This window comes from Carassius gibelio, chromosome A18, assembly GCF_023724105.1.
Source record: "Carassius gibelio isolate Cgi1373 ecotype wild population from Czech Republic chromosome A18, carGib1.2-hapl.c, whole genome shotgun sequence".
Taxonomy (NCBI): Eukaryota; Metazoa; Chordata; class Actinopteri; order Cypriniformes; family Cyprinidae; genus Carassius; species Carassius gibelio.
Genome location: NC_068388.1, coordinates 16,310,708 through 16,322,744, shown reverse-complemented (window position 1 = coordinate 16,322,744; position 12,037 = coordinate 16,310,708).

Here is a 12,037-nt window from a genome sequence, read left to right as displayed (position 1 = left end):
GCATCCAAACACAAGACGCACAAAAGCTGAACAGAGTAGCTGGTTACTCGTGCGCTGTTCGGTGCGCACAAGAGAGAAAGCTGCATATTACGGACAGCGTTACTGAACCGAGCTCTCTTCTGCGAAGTTCTCCTCAAAGTCCCTCCTGCACCTGAACGAACAAATACAAATCGCAGTTTGGACAAACAAAAACATGTGAAAGAGCCCAATTCAGTACTCGCAGTGTTCTGGTGTTCAGGGCTCATGCAGAGAGAGGCGTCTAAAAACGCTTGAACACTGAATTTGCTTATTTTTGCTCTTGTGCCGACAAATACAAACAAAATGTCAAAATATCCACCTTGGATATTATTTTCAAAAAAACTGTCAGTTATTTTTTTAAGTGAAAGTAAACAGTTGAGGAAAAAATGGAATGTGTATTATATTGGATGCGTTCATCCTCTCTTAAAGTGACCGCACCTAATTTAGCTACTGGCTGCTGTAATGTTAATCCAAGGAAATGAAAATGAAAATCACTCACTGCTCTTGACTGAATTACTCTGTAGTTTTAACAGTCAAACCAAAAATTATTCAGACACCAGATATAATTTTTGATATATATAGCAAAACTGTAATAATGTGAGAAATGTTGAAGGTGTCTGAATAAATGTAGGTTTGATTGTATATTTCATTTTTACATTGAAGAACATCCAGTGCTATTTTACATATAATTATTTGGTTTCTTTACCTTGATCTACAAACTTGAAAAAAACGTAAACATTGTGTAAATAGCACAAATAAATAAAAATAAACGAACATACAAATTAAACAATTTCAAACAGGGTCCACTGGTACAACCTAACCGGGTCCCCGCTGACCCCAGCTACGGCCCTGCTTATGCCTGTTTCACACATACTCCGTCTGCAGTCCGTGTGCGTTAAGTATGTGGTGCAACACAGACTTGATGTCCTTTCACACAGGACACGTTTGCAGTTCACTACTTTGTACATAAACGATCGCTGCACTGCTGCAGACGCAATGCTCCTGGAACGCAACTGGAATCCGTTAACATGGGTGCATAAAAAAATATGCAATGCAATACGCACTGCAGACGGAGTATGTGTGAAACAGGCATAAGTTTGTTTGCACCTTGTGCAATGTGGAATTAGTTTACAGCTTTTTCAAGCACTTTGTGATGCATTTTGGAAACAGTAGATGAGCCCCTTTTCTAATGCTCCACCTATCTTGATAAACCCATTCTCAAAGAATTAATGTTTGTCAATTTTATTAGGTTAACACACATATTCTGAATGCCGTTGGCAGAATTCGTATGAGCCATTTTAATCTAGATTAATCTAGATTAATTTCAAGATCACAGTGAGATTAATCTAGATTAAAAAAATAATTTATGCCCACCACTAATATATATATATATATATATATATATATATATATATATACACACACACACACACACAGGCCCTTCTAAAAAAATTAGCATATTGTGATAAAAGTTCATTATTTTCCATAATGTAAATGTAATGGTGAGACAGAGACGTTCAGATCCAAGTGCAGAACTTTAATGATGAGAATGGTCAGACAGGCAACGATCAGAGACGGCGTCAGGTATGTAGGGATAACCAGAATCGATTACAGGAACAAGCAGATGTTGGGGGCAGGCAGCAGAGAATCATAGTCGGTATAAACAATCCAAAAGTTCAGGTACAGGAGAAACAAACACAAGGAAAAGCTCGGAAATGTCAGACTGGCTAAACAAGACTTCGCAGAGAGTGGGAGTGAGTGTGCTGCTTTTATGTGTGTGTAAATGAGGTGCAGGTGTGGCAAGGAAATTGGCTGAGGAATGATGTGCAGGTGTGGCAGGGTGATTGTGATGCAGTGACTCATGGGGAATGTAGTTCGGGTGTGGTGCAACAGATGAGAGGTGCTAGAGTCCGAGCGACATCTGGTGGTTGATGTGGAATAGTCCTGATTGGAGTGCCCTCTACTGAAGTTCATGGACACTCAATCTAATGATCGTGACATAGCCCCCCCAACCCCCCACCCCCACCCCCCAAAGGAGTGGCTTCCAGGCTTGCAGTGGTCGAGGACCGGGGCAGAGCAGGCAGAACTGGGCATAACATGGAGATCAGGAGCCTCGCCTGGACCTGGCATGGGAAACAAGGACCCTTCCTGGGCCTGACAGGGGAAACAGAAACCTGCCATGGGCTTAACTCGGGAACAGGGGCCAGGGGCCCGCCATGGGCCTAACTCGGGAACAGGGGTCCACCAAGGCAGAGCAGGTGGCGTGGGAGCCCACCAGGGTGGATCAGACGACCACCACAGCTGCGAAGAGGGAACAAAAGCCCTCCAGGGCGGAGCAGACGACCACCACAGCTGAGAAGAGGGGACAGAAGCCCACCAGGGCGGAGCGTAAGACCACCACAGCCGAGATGATGGGACAGAAGCCCACCAGGGCAGAGCAGAAGACCACCACAGCCGAGATGATGGGACAGAAGCCCACCAGGGCGGACCAGACGACCACCATAGTTGAGCAGACATGACAGAGGCCCACCAGGGTGGAGCAGAGGACCACCACAGTGGAGTTGATGGCACAGGAAAGCAAGTCTGGTCAGGTGGGACTGAAACAGGGAACATAAACAGGTTAATAGCGGCCTCCATGGCCGTGATGAGATGGTAGCTGGCCTCCATGGCCGTGAGTTCATGGAGGACCTCCTTAGCCGTGACCGGAACGAATGAGAGCTCATAGACGGCCTCCATGGCCGTGACAGAATAGGACGAGAGCTCTGGAAGTTCGGCTGAGATGTGACGAGGCTCTGGTAGATCCGTGGTGATTTGACTGGATTCATGAAGATCGACTGTGACTTGACTTGGTTCCTGAAGATCGACTGTGACTTGACTTGGTTCATGAAGATCAACTGTGATTTGACTTGGTTCTTGAAGATCACCGGTGACTTGACTCTGTCCTTGAAGATCACCGGTGACGTGACTCTGTCCTTGAAAATCACCAGTGACTTGACTCTGTCCTTGAGGATCACCGGTGACGTGACTCTGTCCTTGAGGATCACCGGTGACGTGACTCTGTCCTTGAAGATCACCGGTGACTTGACTCTGTCCTTGAAGATCACCGGTGACTTGACTTGTCTCTGAAAGGTCATCGGTGACTAGCCCTGACTCTGGAGGGTCATCGGTGACTAGCCCTGACTCTGAAGGGTCCATGAACACCTGACTCGACTCTGGAGAATTCACTGGAACCTGACTCGACTCTGGGGGGTCAACAGGAACCTGACTCGACTCTGGGGGGTCAACAGGAACCTGACTCGACTCTGGAGAGTTCACTGGAACCTGACTCGACTCTGGAGAGTTCACTGGAACCTGACTCGACTCTGGAGGGTCCACTGGAACCTGACTCGAATCTGGAGGGTCCACTGGAACCTGACTCGACTCTGGAGGGTCCACTGTAACCTGACTCGACTCTGGAGGGTCCACTGGAACTTGATCAATGGTGACCTGACTAGATTCTGGGAAATAAACAGGGACCTGATCAACGGTGACCTGACTAGAATCAAGAAGTGTAACTGTTGTTTCACTTGACTCTTGGGTGTTAGTGGGGACCTGACTTGACTCTGGAAAGTCGACTGAGGCTGCCATCTTGTGCTGCGGCGCTGGACTGGCGGCCATCTTGTGCAGCGGCCATCTTGTGCAGCGGCTCAGGTACAGGGACCACCGAACAGATAGGAGCTGGATACCTTGGAGAAGTGACCTCCTCAACTGTAAAGGGAGAGCCACAAAACTGCAATACAAAGTCAATTAACTGTCCCAGGGTCCAGCTAGGCTCTTCCTCTGGTAAACTCAAGCTTATCTTAGTATCAAGACCACTCCAGAAACAGTCCTTTACCAGATTCTCATCCCCAGGCAAAAGGTGACTATACTGAAGGAATTCCTCCACAAAGAGCTCAATTGGTCTGCCATCTTGAAAAATGGAGCATAGCACATCTACAGGGTTGCATGAACTTTTAGTTGGCTCCGTACCTGGTCTGGGGTTCAATAAAGCTGCTGGATCCTGGTTTGGCGAAGTCTTCTGTAATGGTGAGACAGAGACGTTCAGATCCAAGTGCAGAACTTTAATGATGAGAATGGTCAGGCAACGATCAGTGATGGCGTCAGGTATGTAGGGATAATCAGAATTGATTACAGGAACAAGCAGATGTCTGGGGCAGGCAGCAGAGAATCAGAGTCGGTATAAACAATCCAAAGGTCCGGGGGCAGGCAGCAGAGAATCAGAGTCGGTATAAACAATCCAAAGGTCCGGGGGCAGGCAGCAGAGAATCAGAGTCGGTATAAACAATCCAAAGGTCAGGTACAGGAGAAACAAACACAAGGAAAACGCTCGGAAATGTCAGACTGGCTAAATAAGACTTCGCAGAGAGTGGGAGTGAGTGTGCTGCTTTTATGTGTGTGTAAATGAGGTGCAGGTGTGGCAAGGAAATTGGCTGAGGAATGATGTGCAGGTGTGGCAGGGTGATTGTGATGCAGTGACTCATGGGGAATGTAGTTCGGGTGTGGTGCAACAGATGAGAGGTGCTAGAGTCCGAGTGACTAGCTGCATTGACCCTGCCCTTGATAAAACACAGTGGACCAACACCAGCAGCTGACATGGCACCCCAGACCATCACTGACTGTAGGTACTTGAAACTGGACTTCAGGCATTTTGGCATTTCCTTCTCCCCAGTCTTCCTGCAGACTCTGGCACCTTGATTTCCGAATGACATGCAAAATTTGCTATCCGAAAAAAAGTACTTTGGACCACTGAGCAACAGTCCAGTGCTGCTTCTCTGTAGCCCATTTCCTGCACACGCCTGTGCACGGTGGCTCTGGATGTTTCTACTCCAGACACAGTCCACTGCTTCCGCAGGTCCCCCAAGGTCTGGAATCGGTCCTTCTCCACAATCTTCCTCAGGGTCCGGTCACCTCTTCTTGTTGTGCAGCATTTTTTGACACACTTTTTCCTTTCCACAGACTTCCCACTGAGGTGCCTTGATACAGCACTCTGGGAACAGCCTATTCGTTCAGAAATTTATTTCTGTGTTTTACCCTCTCACTTGAGGGTGTCAATGATGGCCTTCTGGACAGCAGTCAGGTCGGCAGTCTTACCCATGATTGCGGTTTTGAGTAATGAAAGAGGCTGGGAGTTTTAAAAAGCCTCAGGAATCTTTTGCAGGTGTTTAGAGTTAATTAGTTGATTCAGATGAATAGGTTAATAGCTCGTTTAGAGAACCTTTTCATGATATGCTATTTTTTTGAGATAGGAATTTTCTGTATGCCAAAATCATCAGTATTAAAACAATCAAAGACCTGCAATATTTCAGTTGGTGTGCAATGAATCTAAAATATATGAAAGTTAAGTTTTTATCATTACATTATGGAAAATAATGAACTTTTATCACAATATGCTAATTTTTTGAGAAGGACCTATATATATATATATATATATATATATATATATATATATATATATATATATATATATATTAGGGGTGTAACGATACGCGTATTCGTATTGAACCGTTCGGTACGACGCTTTCGGTTCGGTACGCGGTACGCATTATGTATACCGAACGGTTCGTTGGAGTAATTAATTATATTTGAAAAAAAAAAAAAAAGAGAGAGAAAGAAATATAATGATATGCGTTCAACAAGGTAGCCCAATAACCCAAACAACGTAACAGGCAACGCCCCTGACACTCCCGAAGAAGAAAAAAACACCATCTTATATGTTTATGTTAGGCTACTCAGCAGGCGCTCGCTCACTCAGTACGCGCTGAAGGCTCGTTGCAAAATAGCCAATGCGTTTAACAGACTAGAAATGAGAAGATCCTCCAATAACCAACAGGTCTGGTGTTTGGGTGCACTTTGGATTCCCTTTAAGCTATAATGGTGATGGCAAGAGAGTGGTGGATAAAAAAACAACGGTATGTCGCATCTGCAACATGACAGGGTACACCAGCGGGATTACAAAAAAAAAAAAAAAAAAAAAAAAAACAGCGGGAATATCTGGGATATATGCGTCAGTACTATCTGGGAAAAGACGAAAAAAAGGAGAAACATGCACGCAGCAAACTATCCCTGCAGCATTTAGACACTATAGCTTACAGGGAATCCAACCCAAACACCAGACCTGTTGGTTATTTTAGGATCTTATATTTCTGGTCTGTTAAATGCATTAGACATTTTGCAACGAGCCTTCAGCGCGTGCTGAGTGAGCGAGCGCCTTAGGGGCCGTTCACATATCGTGCCTAAAAACGCATGGAAAACGCTAAGCGCGTCTTTCTCCTGAGGCGTCTGTCTTTGCTAAGCAACAATGACGTGCTCTCTCCATGAGACGCGGAAATTTCAGCGAAGGATAAATGGATTTGCAGCTCTAAAAATCGCTTGCAGTAGCTCTGCTACTGAATTTATTTCAAAATTGCAATCCATATACAACTATGATCAGCTGTTCCTTCATCTTGGCTGAGCTCTCAACGTTGTTACGGGAAAGGATGAAGCTGATTGGTTGGTTCTTGTCACATGACCCGCGGTGCGCTTGCGGCATTCTGAAAAGTTGAGATGTTTTTACATTTTGCTGTATCTAAAACGTATCGAACCGAACCGTGACATCAGTGTATCGTATCGAACCGAACCGTGAATTTTGTGAACCGTTACACCCCTAATATATATATATATATATATATATATATATATAGAATAAAGCTTAAGTTATTTGATAGCAAACAAGCATGCTCAAAATAAAATATTGGTAAAATATTTACCTTTTATCACAGTCTTGGGCATGTCAAAGATTAGTAGCAAAATTGACTTTGATGCATTGTTCGTTTTTGTGCAGCATTAGATTTTAATTTTTTCCCCCTCATTTGTATTTGGTGGCTGTTTTTGCCCCATTGACTTCCATTATAACGACATTTTTTGATTGCAAAGCCATGACACCATATAATCATGCATCATGTACTTTGCATAAAATTTATGAACATAATATATTATGAACCAAAATGCAATACCAACTTCAAATAAGTTGCAGCTCGTTGGAGGGTTCAAGCTGCATAATCATTTCCAAAACTTCAGTACAAGTCAAGCCCTTTCTGGTTTTGCTTGCTGCTCTTCTCACCATTAAATGACCAGCACGATGGCATGCAAGTGTTTAAATCCCTATACTTTGCTTTTATTTAGTCTATACTTATCACCACCATCAAAAGGCAGCAGGTGCATAAATACATAAATCTGTTTACTCCATGTAGTTCTGAGAGCTGAGGTGTACATTTTGATTTTCTCAAATACATCAAGGTAAGTGCGCAAAGGTCTCTCTCACACACTCTCTCTCTTTCTCTTTCTCTCTCTCTCACACACACACACAATATAATATGCTGTTATACTGTATATAGCTTCATATACATGTCAGAAACTAAGCTTTTTTTGCACAGGCCTATCTAAAGGGTTAATGGACCCACTAGTGATCAACTGTAAAAATAACAAATGTTACCTCTTCCCAACAGGGAAAACGTTCAACAATCAAGAATGTAAAAAAACGTTGAAAAAAGTGCCTACTGCGCCTGCCTGGAGTTGAGTCTTTTGGCAGTTCTAATATATTCCAAGTTCTTGGGATCGGTCCAGATAATGAATGGTACCCCCGACCCCTCCAACCAGTGACACCACTCCTCCAATGCTAATTTGCGGCCAACAACTCTCTGTTACCAATGTCATAATTACATTCGGCAGGAAAAGAAAAGAACACGCATGGATGCACCTTGTTGTCTGAGGCAGCGCGTTGGGAAAGAACTGCACCTACTCCCACCTCTTATGTGTCGACCTCCACCATGAACTGATTTGTGGGATCAGAGGCTACTAAGATGGGAGATGAAACAAAGCGGCTATTGAGGTTGGAAAATACAGTTTTGGCTGTATTAGACCACCTGAACATAGTACTGGGGAGGTCAAGGCGGTCAGAGGCGAGACTAGTTGGCTGAAATTGCGAATAAACCACCAATAAAAATTGGCAAACCCCAGAAACCGCTGTAGGGCCTTACAGGAATCTGGACTTGGCCAATCTATCACAGCCTTAACCTTGTCAGGATCCATACATATTCCCTCAGACGAGACGATGTAACCTAGGAAGAGAACTGACTGTGCATGAAGTACGCATTTCTCCACTTGGACAAAAAGCCCATTTTCTAGTAATCTCTGGAGCACTTGTCTGACGTGTTGTACGTGCTCCTGGAGAGAAAAAATCATTATGTCATCCAGGTAAACGTATGAACTGATCTACCATGTCTCTCAACACGTCATTAACGAGTGCTCGGAAAACCCCTGGCCAGTTGGAGAGCCCAAACGGCATCACCAAGTATTCAAAGTGACCTCTAGGGGTGTTAAAAGCGTAAATCCAGTTTTGTGAAGATGGATGCCCCCTGTAACTTCTCGAATGCTGAGGACATCAATGGCAAAGGATAAGTATTGTTTACCGTGATGTTGTTCAGCTCTCGGAAATCAATACAAGGTCGCAGAGAACCATCCTTCTTACCAACAAAAAAGAATCCTGTTCCCGCTGGAGAAGAGAAAGGGCAGATGAACCACGATGCTAGAGAATCAGAAATATATTTCTTCATGGCCTCCCTCTCCGGAATGGAAAGAGAGTAAAGCTTGCCTTTAGGCGGGGACTTACATGGAACTAACTCTATGGCACAGTCATAGGGACGATGTGGAGGGAGAGAAGCAGCGCAGGACTTACTGAACACTTCCTTCAGGTCCAGGCACTCCGCGGGCACTTTAGACAGAACCGTAGCCTCCTCCTGAAAAACAGAAACAGACACAGCAGGATAAGCAGAAACCAGACAAGACTCATGACAAAATTCACTCCACAAGGTGATGGTGTTGGAACCCCAATCCACTCATGGGTTGTGTTTGACTATTCACGATGGTTGCCACAGGAGAGTCCATGAGGAGGAAGGGAAGGGTTTCAGTGTGGTTGATGGAGGTGAGGAGAGTTATGGGTCCTGTGGTGTGGGTGATGTAGGGCAATGACGGTGATCTGGTGTGAAAGGGGAGTGATATGGAGTCAGGTGTTGTGCAAGGGGGGTGTCCATGAAGTTACCCTCTGCTCCAGAGTCCAGAAGGGCGTGACAGGTGTGCGTGTTTGTTGGCCCATCTCAGTTTCATTGGAAGGAGGGTGGATGATGTTGAGGATCCCACCTGATAGTAGCCTCGAGTTTACTACTGGGCTGGCTCCTCTTACCGGACAGGAGAGTAAGATGACCGCCAGCTCAGCGACAACGCCCAAGATGGCCACTGAGACGTTTTTGGATTATTTCTCCATGCTGTCAAAGATCCTAGAGATTCCCAGGAGTGTTTACGTCACATCTGTCGATCCAGAGACTGTTCACGTCATGTCTGCTGAGCCAGCACCACAGTACAAGATGGCCACCAACCCAGCACCACTGCACAAGGCGGCCGCCAGCCCGAAGCCACTGCAGAGGATGGCAGCTACAGAGGGTTTTCTGGAGTTGAGTCAGGTTCCGGTTGACCCCCAAGAGTTGAGTCATATTCCTGTTGACCCTCCAGAGTTGAATCAGGTTCCTGTTGACCCTCCAGAGTTGAGTCAGGTTCCGGTTGACCTTCCAGAGTCAAGTCATATTCCCGTTGACCCTCCAGAGTTGAGTCAGATTCCTGTTGACCTTCCAGAGTCGAGTCAGGTGTTCATGGACCCTCCAGAGTCAGGGTTAGTCACCGTCGACCTTCCAGAGTCAGGGTTAGTCACCGTCGACCTTCCAGAGTCATGGTTAGTCACTGTTGACCTTCCAGAGTCAGGGCTAGTTCCTGTTGACCTTCCAGAGTTGAGTCAGGTGCCCGTTGAATTTTCAGAGTTGAGTCAGGTTCTGGTTGACCCTCCAGAGTCGAGTCAGGTGCTCACGGACCCTCCAGAGTCGAGTCAGGTGCTCATGGACCCTCCAGAGTCGAGTCAGGTGCTCATGGACCCTCCAGAGTCAGGGTTAGTCACCGTTGACCTTCCAAAATCAGGGCTAGTCACCGTTGACCTTCCAGAGTCAGGGCTAGTCACTGTTGACCTTCCAGAGTCAGGACTAGTCACTGTTGACATTCCAGAGTCAAGGCTAGTTACCATGGACTTTCCAGAGTCAAGGCTAGTCACTGTTGACCTTCCAGAGTCAAGTCAAGTCACTGGTGATCTTCAAGGACAGACTCAAGTCACTGGTGATCTTCAAGGACAGACTCAAGTCACTGGTGATCTTCCAGGACAGAGTCAAGTCACTGGTGATCTTCAAGGACAGAGTCAAGTCACTGGTGATCTTCAAGGACAGAGTCAAGTCACCGGTGATCTTCATGAACAAAGGCAAGTCACCAATGATCTTCATGAACAAAGGCAAGTCACCATTGATCTTCATGAACAAATGCAAGTAACCAATAAACTTCATGAGCAGACTCAAGTCAGCACCGATCTTCTGGAATTCAGTATAAACACCATGGGATTACCCTGGTGGGCGTCACGTGATGTCCTTAATGGACTTAAGTTTTAGTGGGGTTTTTTGTTTGTTTGTTTTTTCTGTCTGTTTCCTCCTATGGACCTGGCCTTCCATCCCTCCCCCTGATCCTCCGCCGGTCCACCTCTCTCCTGAGTTTCTTGTCTGTGTCTTTCGTTCTGTTTCCCTCTAAGGACCTGGCCCTCTGTCTCTCCCCCTGATCCTCCGCCGGTCCACCACCCTCCTGGACTCCTTGTTTTGTGTTGCACTTCTCTTGTCTCTGTTTCCCCATTTTACCTGGTTGTCTTGTCTCTGTTTCTCCATTTTACCTGGTTGTCTTGTCTCTGTTTCCCCATTTTCCCCCTGTCTTCTTGTCCATGTTTTCCCCATTTTACCTGGCCCTTCCGTCCCTCCCCCTAGTCCTCCGCCGCTCCACCTCCCTCCTGGTCTCTTTGTCTGTTTGGGTTTCCCTTGATTTTGGGTGGAGCATCTGGCAGTTGCTCCGTGGGGTGGGGGGGTAATGTCACGCTGTCTAGTCTCGGTTTCCCTGGGTGTCCACTAGTGGGCTCACTACTCCTAAGGCACTTCATCATAGGCACTAGAATTCATCTAGTCCTGGTCCTGTCTTCACAGTAATTGGACTCCAGTTAATTGCACCAGGTGCAGGAAATCTATTGTCACTAGCCTCCTTATAAATACCTGTCTTTCCCTGTTGTTTGTGTGACCGGGGAATTTAATTTACCACCAGAAACACTTTTAGCGGGTTCACTTACTTTGTAGTGTATTCATGAAGTATTTTCAAAAGAATGATATGTTCTGAAATGTTCAACAAGAGTGTACAAGAAACCGTTCCGGCTCACCGCTTTCACAAAATAGACCGGAAACAAAGAAAAATAGTTAAATATTTATTTTTGAAAATAGACGGAACAAAAACAGAGAAGGATACAAAGAGCTGGTAATACAATTCAAATCTCACAGCTCTATATTTCTCAGTGCATAATTATTCCTGATGTTCTACAGCTTGTTTCACAGTCCAACTGCTATAAGCAGAAACCAACTCTTAACCATCGCAAACACGGCCCAACAAAAATACAGCCGCCACACAAAAATACAAAAGGGAAATAATGAAATACAAAAGGAATTCCACAACAACAAAATGTTGTGAGACGCTACAGAGAAACTACCACACTAAAATCACATGCGGTATTACACGGTACAATACGGCAGTGGGAATACTATACAAAAGAAACAAAGCATAATAAGAACATGGAAATATTACCCACTTACATATCATTTGTGAAAAATAAAAAGATAACACTCACAACATGATGAGCTCCTATTTTACCCCTCACATTCACTTTATGAGGGCTGCAATCCTCAACAAAATGCTGTACCGCAATAAGGAACTCACTGAATCATTGATTCAACTGGTGGCAGTCAGGCCCTAAAAAAAGTGAACAATTTGTTTACTTTTTGTGAAACTAAAGTATCAGAACAATTTGAGAATTAAACTAGCATTAAAA